Genomic DNA, 14,184 nt, shown 5'->3' with positions numbered 1-14,184 from the left:
ATGTCTGACTCTGTGCAACCCCATGGACAGCTGCCCACCAGGCTCCTCTGTTCACGGGATTCTCTAGGCAAAAATACTAGAGTGGGTTGCCATTTCCTTCTCCATTGCTATACGTCTGAAACATTGTAAATCAACTACACTTCAATAAAAAAAAAAGAGAAAAGCAAAATCTAAGTATGAAAAACAGTATAAAATATTCCATTGGCAATTTAAATTGGTTCCAGGTTGAAATGATAATAGTTTGAATATATTGGGTTAAATAAAATCTACTAACAAAATTAATTTCTCATGTTTCCATTTAAGCTGCCCAGCAACCCTATGAGGTAGATATTATTTTATTCTAGTCTTCATTTAACTGATAGAAAACATGCTTCAGTTCAGTTCAATTAGTCATGTCCGACTCTTTGTGACCCCATGGACTGCAGCACGCCAGGCTTTCCTGTCTATCACCAATTCCTGGAGCTTACTCAAACTCATGTCCATTGAGTCGGTGATGCCATCCAACCACCTCATCTTCTGTCGTCCTCTTCTCCTCCTGCTTTAAATCTTTCCTAGCATCAGGGTCTTTTCCAATGAGTCAGTTCTTTGCATGAGGTGCCAAAGTATTGGAGTTTCAACTTCAGCATCAGTCCTTCCAATGAGTATTCAGGACTGATTTCCTTTAGGATTGACTGGTTGGATCTCCTTGCAGTCCAAGAGACTCTCAAGAGTCTTCTCCAACACCACAGTTCAAAAGCAAACATGCTTTTGAAAAAGAAAACATGCTTACAGTGGTCAAATGAATTGCCTAAGGTCCTGTAGAGGCTTCCCCGGTGGCTCAACAGTAAAGAATCCGCCTGCAATGAAGGAGACACAGGAGATGCAGGTTTGATCCCTGGGTTGGGAAGATCCCCTGGAGGAGGGCATGGCAACCCACTCCAGTATTCTTGCCTAAAGAATCCCATGGACAGAGGAGCCTGGCAGACTGCAGTCCATAGCGTCACAATGAATTGGACACAACTGATCATGCGTGCACTGAAGGTCATATAGACTTAGGGAAGGTAATTGATTTGCCCAAGAACACATACCTGACCTTGCCTCAGAGAAGGACTGTTGACCATTTAGTTCAGAAATTCAGTCTTTGGGACTTCCCTGGTGGTCCAGTGGTTAAAATTGTGCATTCCCACTATGGGGGGCACAGGCTTGACCCCTGGTCAGGGACCTAAGATCTGACATACAGCCCAGCCAAAACAAACAAGCAAACAAACAAACCCAGAAATCTACAAGGACTTCCCTGGTGGTGCAGTGGTTAAGAATCCATCTTCCAATGCAGAAATTGGGTCCTTGATGAGCAGTTGGTTGTCTTCCCTCAGTGTATATTAATCTCCTCTACAGAAGGGCTCAGAGTGTCTCAGAAGGATGAAACATTTCTAATCATGAATCTAGCAAGCAGGGCAAACACATTCTGAAAACAAAACACTCATACACATGTCATGGAACAACTGGTTGTCCCCTTCCTCCTTAATAATAGAATCTCTGGTTTTCAGCTGGGTGTGTGGCTGTTATGAGTGAAGTTGTTATTGTCTGACCTTCATTATGGCTAGGTGTTGCTGCGTATCTAAGTTCTGGTCCTTGGGATGTAAGCGGAAGTGATGTAGGAGATTTCTGGGAGGTGTTCTTGACTGAAGGAGACATGCCCTCCATCCTGCTCTTTCTCCGTCTTGCTGGAGAGAGTAGCCATGCTGGGCCTGAAAGTGGAAACTATGCATGAAGGATGGCAGAGAAACAAGATAGAAGGAGCCTGGGCCTCTGCCTCCATGGAATGTATCACCTTCCTCCGGGCTTCTTTTATGTGTGAAAGAACTAAACCTCACGATGACTGTGAATTTTGTCATGTGCAGCTGACCATAACACTAACACCATACATCAAAATTTTCTCCAAATGTGTCAGAAATGAGATGGTTATAGTGGAATGACCCCTGGAGTCAGAAAACCCCAAATCTGAATTCTTCTCAAGGGGTGTGATCTTCAAAAGTTTGTATAGGTTCATATTTCAAATCAACTATTTTATTTTTTGAAAAAGGAACACATGTAAATGATTTAAAAAATAATTCAATCACAAAATTTAGATGATGAAAAGTTATTTAGCATCTCTGGGCCTCTTTATACCAGTGTAAAATGGATCTAACAATACTTAAAAGAATGTGGGTGTGGGTGTGTGTGTGTGTGTGTGTGTGGATGTAGGGATAGCAACTAGCCCTGGACTACACACAGTAAATGCTGATTAACTCTTGCTTTCTGTCTCAAAACCCAATATGTGTCAGATGCTATACAGAGTGCTAAAGATGCTTAAGAAATAGTCCTCTGTTTTCAGGAAGATCACAGCAGAAATGAGTAGATTAGCTCTCTAGGAAAATACAACATCTAGCAAGATGAGTGCCACAAAAAGGTACAAACAACTAGCTGAGTAAGAACCAAAAATCATGGAGCAGTTTGGAGGCAGGCAGACTAATGTGTGAAATCCCATGAGGTGTGTGAGGTCAGGCAGGTTAGTTCTCCTTTCTGAGTGTCAGTTTCCACATCTATAAAAGGGGAATAATGATATTCATGACTAAGACTGTGGGAAGCATCGAATTAAAGGACGTATGTCAAAGTGTTAATCACTATGACTAGACAAAATATATGATCAACAAATATAACTAGTGCTATCACTTTGGGCTGAAGAGATCAGAGAATTCTTCCTAAAGGGCCACCCCCTCCCCTTTTTTAAATATTTATTTATTTGGCTGCATTGGGTCTTAGTTATGATACTCAGACTCTTCATTGCCATGCATGAGCTTCTCTAGTTATGGAGCATGGGCTTAGTTGCCCCTTGGCATGTGGGATCTTAGTTCCCCAACAAGGGATCTAACATGGGTCCCCTGCATTGGAAGACGAATTCTTCGCCAATGGACCACCAGGGAAGTCCTCAGTAGGTAGCTTTTAAGCTCAGATGTGAAGGATGAATAAGAGGGCCTTTGAAGGGAAAGAAAGTATATTAGTTAGGGTGAGGGGAACAAAGGATAAAAGAAAACTTTGAGGGATAACGATATGTATCCTGAGCTAAAGTGTGGGCTTCAGGAAAGTATGGACTGGGAAGGAGACTGGGAAGGTAGGCTGTCATCAAGAGAGCCTTGAATGCTGAGCCAGGGATTTGGGCTTCATTCCCTATGTACTGGGGAGCTTTTAAAGATTTTTTTGAACATCAGCATGACATAGTCATAATGTGTAACTAGGGTAGGTTACTTAATTTCTTAAGGGAAGTTCTGTAAAGTGGGGGCTGAGAGCCTAGTCAACATAAGAGATGATGAGGGCTTTGGCCCTCAGAATGGAGGGGAAGGGATGCCTCTGTGTTAGAGGCCGCTGGACACAGTGACTGGCTAGGTGTTGCCCTTCAGACACTCATGCCAGAGAGGGGAGTGGATCCAGTGTGACGTCTCTGTACCCACCCCATTGCCAACCCCCACCCCATGAGGGATTTCCTGGGTGATGTGGTTGGCTGGCCTGAGGGATCCCTGGGCACACAGGCCCAGCAGGACTGCTCCGCTTTCTCTTCAATTTCCAGGTTCACCTCCACCCATGATTCAGCATAAGAGGCTGATGGATTGGCTTAGTGACCATGGAGAAGGGTGAATCATGTCCAGCAGAGCAGTGTCAGCCTACCTGAGCCAGTGGCTTGTGTTGTGGAATCTAGCAGAAAGGTCATCAGAACAGGTCTGAAGATGTCTGGCTCAGTCACTGATTGCCGAGAACTTGCTGAACCCTGTACACTGTTTTCTTTCGATTTTCAAGATGGGTGGACCTCTCTGAGGTCGGGAAAATCAAATCAGATAATAAATTCTTCTATCAGTTCATTTAGCCAGTATTGATTGGCACCTGCTCTGTCTCAATGTGCTGGGCACAGGGAGATGAGAGAGACATACATTCTCCCTCAAGAGGACTGACTTCTAATGGGGAAATAGATAAATAAATAGAAGCCAGAGGGGCTTCCTAGGTGACACTAGTGGTAAAGAACCTGCCAGACAATACAGGAGAGATAAGAGACATGGGTTAGATTCTGGGGTCAGGAAGATCCCCTGGAATAGGAAATGGCAACCCGTCCCACTATTCTTGCCTGGAAAATTCCATAAACAGAAGAGCCTGGTGAGCTACACAGTCCATGGGGCCACAAAGAATCGCACATGACTGACCACACACACAGTATAGAACTAAACTTTCCGACGTATAGTTTCACATTTACTAACTCACTTAAGGCATCTCATGTGAGGTAAAAACAAATTACATCCATTTGACAGATGAAAAATCTGAGGGCCAACAAGACAACGTGGTTGATCTTTTCTGGCGTTCCTACCTAGAGTTGAACATAATTCTGTCACAGTTCTTAGCCCTCTCTGTCAGGGTTTGAAGTTCAAACATTTATTTCACCCTCCCCCCAACCCCTGCAAACTTGAAACTGTCTATAGGCAGGGCTAGCTTATCACATGTCTGTTGACTACCAGCATCTAGCCCAATCTTGGCATATGGTGATAGAGGCTGGCAGGAAGGGTGAGTGGTGGGGGAAACAGATAAAAATTGTGGGGAATCGGCCAAGAGCAGGCTTGGCTTCTCACCTTACCTTTGTTATTGGTTGACCTACTATGAAACCTCCACACTGTGGATATGAACGTCTCTGTTTTATAGGAAATGTGCCAGAGACTGAGGTGAGTTGGGATTTGCCCAAGGTCACATTGAGAGTAACCTGAGAAACTTCAAACTCAGAGATGACCCAGGAAATCATGTGTGTGTTGGGGTGTGGTGAAGCTGCTGGTGTGTCCAGCAGTCCAAACCCAGAACCAGAGCAAAGTTTCTGAAAGGCATCTGGGTGATTCCTGAAAGCACCTTTATTGATTAGATCCCTATCCTGCCCGCAAGCTTTTACTATCACCTGTGTTCCTTTCATTTACCCCCCCCCCCCCGCCCCCGCCCCCAGACTCTGGGTGAATATTTGCCGTGCAAATGCTTGAATAGGAAAGCAAATACATGGATAGAAATCTCCACAAATGCTGAACTCCTCTTTTGTGCCAGGGCACCAGGGTAAAACATTTATTTATGCTTTCTCTTTTCATTCCCTCGATATCACGATGAAGTAAGTTCCCTTATGGCTCCAAGTTTATAGAAAGAAACTGAGGTTTTAAAACGTGGGAACTTGGCCTAAAGTCACAATGCTGGTAAGTGGCTTTGAATCCAGGCCTGCCAGATTCCAAAGCCTGAACTACCAAGCACTACTTTAAAGTGAATCCATGCAGGAATGACCTATGGTTCCCCAACTCTTCCGGAAGTGAGCCTCACTCAAGGTCACAGCCTCATTTACTCCCTGTCCAGGGATGTTTTCCCATCATTTACTGATCGGACTCTGCTGCTTGCCCAGCAGTCAGACAGCACTGTTTAGTCACCCACTGGATCCAGTGATCTTTGGGACTTCAAAGGCTTATGTTTGAGGATGCGGATTAGCCCCTAATCTGAGAGCTCCCCAAAGTACCCTCAGAAGGGATCCCTTATGAATCCTAGCATAATGCCAATGGGAGAGTCTTAAGGAATGGAATCAGGCCAAATAGAGGAGAGGGCAACAGACAGGATCTCAGGACATGAGAGTCGTGAGTCAGCAGTATGTGTTGTCTGCCAAAAGAAAGAAGGTAAACTTCAGTTGCATTAGTAGGAGCACAGTGTCAAATAACAAGGTGACATTGCATTTCCTCCTGGGTCAGACTGGAGCTGGAATGTGGGGTTAAAGTCTGCTTTTACATTTTCAGATTATCATAGTCAAGCCAGAACTTGTCCAAAAAGTGCAGAACCAAAACAGAGGAGGGCATACTGTTGTCATCCTTGTAAAGGCAGAAGGACCTGCATTTCTTTTCTGAGTAAGAAAAGAGGTGAGAAAGCTGGGGGAGTCGGTCCAACACCCTGTGTTACTATGTGCCAAGCTTGGCCTAGGTGCTTTTCCTCAATTTTCCCCAGTTCCCCTTTGACCGAGGCAGTAGGTTTCTTCTCTTTGACCCAAATAGGACTTGAGTGAGGATGTAACAGGAGGCTGCATTTGGACTCATTCTTAATGATGCTTTTCTACCAGTTGAAAAGATAGATAAAGAAAGAAATAATTTGTTTAAAAAAAAATTTTTTTTTTTCTAACATTGGAGTACAGCCAATTAACAATGTTGTGTTAGTTTCAGGTAGACAGCAAAGGCACTCAGCCATACATGTACATGTATCCATTCTCCCCCAAACTCACCTCCCATCCAGGCTGCCACATCAAAGAAGGAAATAATTTTGAAGTAACAAAAACCTCAGTGAACCTCCGGTCTTTCCTTTGTGTGACACTGTACAATTACCCGATTTTCCTGAGTCTCACTTTCCTGTCTGAAAGATGCAGGTGGTGTACATGAGAATCTGACAGCATGCCATCTATGGGAGCAGTGCAGGGCAATGGTTACACACATAGCCCTGGGACCCAGACTGCTGGGATCTCACCCTCAGCTTAGGACAACCTTGTTGACTGAGGTTAACTTCTCAGTGCCTCGGTTTCTTTATCTGCAAAATGGGGTTAATGTGTGTAAGGCACTCAAAACTGTACCTGTCGATAAAGTTAGCCATCATCATCCTCACCCTCACTCTTTATACATGAAAGTGATGTAATAGCTGTTCAAAGAATGCTTATTTTCCCCTCCCCATTCTCTTAAGGGAACTCTTTCAGGGTGTCTCTGGGTACCAGGCTCTTCTCATCTCTAGACATCTGGAGAACATTTCTATAATAAATATTGTGTTTGTGCTAGTTGCTAAGTAGTGCCCAATTCTTTTGTGACCTCATGGAGTGTAGCCCGCCAGACCTCTCTGTCCATGGGATTCTCCAGGCAAGAATACTGGAGTGGGTTGCCATTTCCTCCTCCAGGGGATCTTCCAAACCCAGAGACTGAATCTGCATCTCCTACTTGGCAGGTGGAATTTTTACCACTGAGACACATGAGAAGACCTTCCAAATAGTACAACATCTATTTACATAAATTCAAAGGCAGCTATGTACCTCTGCCTAAATACTGTTTCAGTGAAGAGACAGAGCAAAAAAAAAAAAAAAAAAGCCACCCCCTATTTTTAGAAGTTTCCAGTTGTTATTAGTATCCTTTACAGGTTACAATGTCTTCTACCTTCCTGACTTCATTCTCCTACCAGCATGTGACTTGGCAGGCAGGAAGAACACTGATGAGGAAATCAGAGAGGTTCTCTGACTTACCCAGGACCAATAAAATCTGAATAGGTGAACCAGGACTTGAATGCCGGGCTTCCCTGGTAGCTCGGACAGTAACGAATCTGCCTGCAGTGTGGGAGACCTGGGTTCGATCCCTGTATTGGGAAGATCCCCTGGAGGATGGCAACCCACTCCAATATTCTTGCCTGGAGAATCCCCATGGAAAAAGGAGCCTAGCAGGTTATAGTCCATAGGGTTGCAAAGAGTCGGAAATGACTGAGCGACTAAGCACATAGGACACAGGTGAACCAGGATTGAATCAAGGCTTTCTGACTCTAAACAGTAGCACTTATGTCAAGCATTGCCCTGACCACTGGCCCCTGACCCCACACATATTTTTGGCCTGGAGTTCTGCTCCAGGCAGCATGAGAAGGTCACTCAGCCAGGATCCAAACCTTGGAAAACAAATCCCTATAGTATTAGAGAGGAGTGAGAAGGAGAGATGAGCCTGGAACCCCAGATGGTCCTGCCTGGAACCTGAACCCTTAGAGTTGGAGACTTCACCTGAACCACCCTCTGTTCTTAGACGGCAAGACCAGAAGTAAGTAACCAGTGTCAAGAGCCTAGCCCCCATCAGCACTCTCCAATCCTATACCTGGACCATCCAATACAAGAGCTACTAGCAACCTGGGCTCTTGAGCACTTGTGGTTGAGCCGTCATCACCCTTGTTTTATAAACATCTTGGTCAGGGAGTTTGTTGGCAAGCAGCAGTGCCAGGACTCAGACCGTCTTGTCTTTCCCAAAGCCAAGCTCTTCCTTCACCATCAGCCGCTTGTCTTCCTTCATACCGGCTGCTTGTCCTACTCCCCAGGGAGGGTCTGTGCCCCCTTCTGAGCCCAGACAGGTGATTGGGTCACGTCTGCCTACGCAGAGGGGCCCCCCTCCCTGCTCAGCTCCACCTGGACCCAACTCCAGAAGCCACCTGTGTTGTTCTACTGATAACAATGTTTGCCCTTCCAAAGCTAGGGCCATAAAAGGCAGCTTTCAAAGTCACTGCCGCAGAAATGTCAACATGAGGGGAGGCCAGTTTCTGAAGTGGAATGTCACCTCTGGGCTGTCTCAAAGACTGCCAGAAAGATCTTCGAAGTCTAGGAGCCAAGAGTCTAGACTTGCTTCTACTATAATACAAATATGCTGTCCTGCCCTGGGCATGCTGCCTACTTTCTCTGGGCCTTGTTTTTGCCATCAGTGTAAGAAGAGGCTTGGACTTTGAAGACTTTAGTGGGCACTTCTGTCCCTAGAATGTTTAGCTTCTTTGCTCTGGATCCTGGGAGGACAACCCCCAAACTCTGAAGGTAATATCTGTGAAATGCTTTATATAGCTGTAACCAAGCAGGGGGCTTCCCACGTGGCACAGTGGTAAAGAATCTGTCTGCCAGTGTACGAGATATAAAAGACATGGGTTTGATCCCTGGATCAGGAGATCCCATGGAGAAAGACATGGCAACCCACTCCAGTATTCTTGCTGGTAGAATCCCATAGACAGAGGAGCCTGGCGGGCTGCGGTCCATGAGGTCACAAAGAGTTGGGCATAACTGATTGTCTGAGCACAACTGAACAGGACCTTATGAAGCTTTCCCGGGACAGGCCTTCCCCGTATCCTCTGCTTTAGCTACTTTCTGAAGTATAATACCTAGATAACAATATCTGATATACATTTCCTGAGTTGTTTTAAAGATTTGAAAACCTCCCACCAAATGGAAGATGTTAACTACTTGATGACTATGAGCACATAGTCCTAAGCCTCCTGGAGCCTAAGAGCTAATAAACAGAATTGTGCACAAACTGATCACAGGCCCAGCAACCACTGCCCCGCGCCCACCACCCTACTAATTTGGCTTTTAAAAATGCTTTGCCGAAACCCTTCTGGGAGCTTGGAACTTTTTAGGGTATGAACCACCTGCCTCCTTGTACGGCCCTGCAATAAACCTTTCTCTGCTCCAAACTCCGACGTTTTAGTTTGTTTAGCTTCACTGTGCATGGGGCATAAGAACTAGCCCTAACATAGTGACGACCTCCAGAACAAAACCACCTCCAAACCTGAACCTGGGTTTTTTTCAAGACCTTCAACAATGTTGCCATTGAAGCGGTAAAACTACTCATTAATATCTTGTAAAAAGTGATTTTGTGATTTTCTTAATATATGAAAACAACGTCCCCCACTCCCGACACTGGGCCCAGAACCCCAGAATAGAAACCACAGTCAGACCACTAGGATTCTACAGAGCTCAGGTGTTTGAACAAATTGCCCGCACTTGAGAACACAAGGCAATTTTCTCAACTTTTAAAACGTTTTCACCTTGCCCCCCCTTTTCTGGGGTTTTCACTCCTGCTTGTAACCTAAACCACAAATAAAGCTTTAAGCCTCTGGCTGCTAGGAGTGGAGCAGTGACTGCCAAGAACAGCATGGTTCACGTGGACCTTTTTTCTGCGGCTCTGGAAAACAGCTCTGCAGAGGACAGCAGAATGATCATTTTTCTTTTTTCCCTCTAATTGCAAAAAATACCGCCTTGAGTGTAGGGTGGGGAAAGGGCAGATTGGTGTTGATTCGCAGTGGGCAGAGAGAGACTGGCTGTTTTAGGTGAATCAGAACAGAGCCATGAAAGCCCCAAGGATTCACCTATTCCTCCTAGATGAAACCCCTAAAATTGGCTTCCATGAAGTCCTTTACTCTAGAACTTGGGACTTATAGTTATTTGCTACATAGTTGCAGTTGAATGGATGCACTTTTACATTTCTTTACTCTTAACACTTGGCTAAGCATTCACATCTTCATTCAGTAGCCAAGGAAACAAAAACTCTGAGAAGCCAGCCAACGCATTCAGAGTCATTCTCAAGGTTACCTGGTAGGGCTGATGTGTGAACCCAGGCTGGCACCAGATTGGACTCCAAAACCCATGCTTTTTCTGCCTCTGCCTCTCAGCCACACAGGCCCAAGAAACACTTTGTTCTCAGCTCACAGATGAAGCCCGGGCATGATGGATGATGCATGTGAAACTAGATTTCTCTTCTCCAAGCACCCTTTCCCATGACTGCCAGAATTGTCCTGTGGGGATGACATTTACAACAGAAAGGCCAGCTCAACCCTCTTTCCTGCTGCCTGCTAGACATCACTGCCCAGATTTATGCTCAGTTCTCTGGACAGGCATGCTCCATAGTTGGTGATTATTGTTAGTAAAATAATTAAGTCAGTAATGGTCCACAGACATTATCCAAATCTCAACTCATCTTATCCAGTACTAAGCTCCCAGTTTATAGAAAGAGCTTGGCAAATAATTGTTCAATAAATGAATGGATGGATAGATGAATGAATGGAGGAATGCATTTTCCCTTCTTCTACCCACCTTCCAACATAATTTATTTTCTGGATTTCCTGCTTCTGCTAAAGACACCACCATCCTCCAATCTCTCAAGCCAAAAGCTGGGGACTTCCCCTTGGACATCCCTTTTACATGACTCATCAGATTGATTACCACATTCTTTTAATTCTGCTTCTGACGTGTCTTTCATGCCTAACCCCTCCTCTCCAAGTTTGAACTTATGAACTTCTTGTCTTTATTGTTCAAACCTTTATTGGTTACAAGGAGCAAAATCCCAACTTAAACTTGCTTAAGCAAAATAAGGGGAGGTTTAAATCAGAAGACTACAACTGCCACGAAGATGATGAAGATGATGGTAATGGTGATGGTAATGATGGTGATGTTTGATGTTGATCTTCGTGGTGATATCTGTTCTCTGGATTTAGTCCTCTCTTGAGCGGTTTTCCAGGACTGTGTGGGTTTAAGACACAGGCTTCTGACTCAGGAGATCTGGGCTCAAGTCTTTACTCTGCCATCTGAGTTACCTTGACTAAGCTAATTCCTTTTCTTCAAGATTTGTTTCTTTATTCATAAAGGAGTTCTGACATCACTGAGTTGTAAAGAAATCACAAAAGAGGGGATATTGAAGGAGCTATAAATTTTGGAACACCATGCTCCTGGCCAAGGCTTCTTTTATCCCTAGAAGATTAGTGTGGCAAATGGTTGTTGTTGTTTAGTCGCTAAGCTGTGTCCAACTCTTGGCAATCCCATCGACTGCAGCATGCCAGACTTCTCTGTCCTTCACTATCTCCAAGAGTTTGCTCAAACTCATGTCCATTAAGTCATGATTTCAACACCTTGTTGTGAGAAAGGGGCTTGTATAACTCAATGAAGCTATAAGCCACACTGTGCAGACCACGGAGGGTCCTGGGTTCTAAGCTGCAGGTGGTGAGGAGACCTTAATGGATTTAAGCAGAAGAGAGACATGTCACAGAGCTGCATGCCAGAAAGATCACCACTTCGCTGCTGTGAGGTGGATGGGTTAGAAGGAGGGGGAACTGGATGAAAGAACAGTCAAGAAACTGTTGTCATGAGTTCAGGCCAGAAAGGGTTTCGGGCAGTGGCCATAGGGCTGGAGACGAGGGTACTGGGGGAGAGGGAAGGGCCAAGCCAAAGAGCAGCATCAGCAGGTAGGCAGCTGCCCCAGGGGATGAGCTGCCGGCCTGCAAGCCCTCCCGCTGGCCCACCCCTCTCAGCCTTTGGGGAAGCCCCTCCCGCTTCCTGGGATTCCTGCTCTTCCCATGTGGCCCCACTTTCTCAGGTCGGATCACCTCCCCAGCTTCACCTCCTCATCTTGCCGGAAGGCCTCTGTAGAGGCGACAGGTCATCTCTGAGCTGCTGCTTGAGCGTAAGAAGCCCTTGCCCAGCTCTGTGGAGACACCTAAGCGCCCCGTCCATCTGGGCAGAGGCCCTCTGAGCCCCGTGGGGTCCTTGAAACCAGTCTCAGAGTCTGAGGAGCCAAGGCAGGACCTGAGGCCGGCAGCAGGGCGATCCTGGAGAGCTGCCTGTCCATCTGCGAGCCAACAACAGTCACACTGGAATCAACAAGGGAAATGGGAAGGGAGAGACCCAGACTCCACAGGGGCGCCTGCCCTGGGCCCTGCGCCAGGGTGAGCAGGGCTTTCCGGGCGAGGATTTCCCTTCTGGAATGGGAATAGCAGCTGAGGGTGGCGACGAGGGACCGGGAACAGAGTGTGCTTTCCAGAGGGGGCTTCCTTCCACAGCATCTTATTTACCTCAGCTTCATAACAACCCATGTGTATGTGTGTGTACCCTCATGTGCACACGTACACACACATGCACCCTCTTTCTCTGATTGACAGGTGAAGGAGATCAAGCCACAGAAGCTAAAGGACTTGTGTGAGATCACTAACTAGTAAGGAGCAGAAAGTGAGTGAGGAAGAGGATTGAGAATGAGTACATCCTTGGGAAAGTTTCGGTTTTGCCAAGTCTAGGGGCTTAGAAGGAGGGAGTAGGGATTGAGGAGGTTCAAGGGGCAAGAAGTGTCACTCTGTCCCAGGAGATCTCCCTGCTGGTAATCTCTCCTTCTTGCAACTCAGTCTGACATCCTAGCTGAGGTGCCCCTGATACAGAATGGTCCAATCCTGGGTCTCCAGACTGCTGTCCTGATCTTCTCCCTTGCCGGCACCCTACACTCCAGCTACACCTGTTATCTTTTTCCAGATGGCACCATTATTCTTTCAGGCTTGTGTGTGCATGTGTGCTAAGTTGCCTCAGTCATGTCCAGCTCTTCGTAATATCATGGACTATAGCCCACCAGGCTCCACTGACCATGGCAAGAATATTGGAGTGGGTTGCTGTTTCCTTCTCCAGGGGATTGAACCTGCATCTCTTATGTCTCCTGCACTGGCATGCAGGTTCTTTACCACTAGTGCCATCTGGGAAGCTTTTTTTAGGCTTTAAATAAGCTGTTTCTTTTGCCTAGTGGTCAGGGGAAGGGGCCCTGGGTGGGATGCTTCTTTCTGTACCACATTCTCCAAAGGTGGGCCCCTGTCTGACAGTAAAATGACACGAGGGAAATGTGAATGCAGGACTTTAAGGCAGTAGAAAAGATGGTCAAAGGCAATATCTTTTAAATTTACAACCTCCCAAACCAACCAGGAGGGCCCCCTGACCCCCACTCACTGGGCTAACTAGCCTCTGGTGTTCCCACCTGGCCATGTCTCTAAGTGGTAGGCCCAGTGCCTAGAGCATCAGAGGCCACCAGGATGTTTTTGTGGAAGGTCTGGAGAAGGAGGAGGCTGCAGAGGGAAGTCAACTGCTCTCCCCTCTGCTGGGACTTCCCTGCTCAGGAAGATAGTAGGCCATCCCTTGGTCAAAAGCACAGCTGTGGAGAGGAGGAGGAGGAGGAAGGAAAAGGGCTGGGAGTGGAAGTGGGAAACAGAAGGGGCAGAGTTGGATGGAGGAGGGAGGAGAAGGAAGCATGGTGGGAGTTTAGCCGACTCTAGTAACAATCCCTGAACCTCTTTCAGCTCCTAGAGGAGAAGTCCAGCCTGCCCAAGGGACAGAGGAGGTTGGCACTTCTTCTTAGGAACCTAGAGGCCTTGTCATCTTCACACCCACATCCCAGGGAAGCTTGGGTGAGGGCTGGGCTGTTTGAGCCCAGCTTCCCACCAGCTCTGCCAGCTTGGGATCAGATCCTGGGAAGACCGGCTTGCCTGAGTCAGGTCCAGCTGCACTGGGTCTGGATGACGATGCGTCTGAAGAGCCAGTGGGGACGGGGTACAAATGTACAGCCTGTCTGGGAAGCTGCAGGACTGTGACTCAGAGAAAGCACTTCCAATGCCTGCAGTGAGACTCCTGAGCCATAGGGGGATGGGGCACAGGGCTGGGTGAGAAGGAATAAACACTTAATTTCAAAGAAAGCATAGCTAGAGGGGAGGTTTATATAGACTTGAGGTGAAAGAACCTTGAACTATAAGAATAAAGGAAAGCATGCCTTGTGAAGACCTGACTTTGTGCTGGACACTGTTAAAGAGCTGGAGGTATGGAATTATTACCAGTGGTCT

This window comes from Dama dama, chromosome 20, assembly GCF_033118175.1.
Source record: "Dama dama isolate Ldn47 chromosome 20, ASM3311817v1, whole genome shotgun sequence".
NCBI lineage: Eukaryota > Metazoa > Chordata > Mammalia > Artiodactyla > Cervidae > Dama > Dama dama.
Note: the sequence above shows the minus strand (reverse complement) of the source record.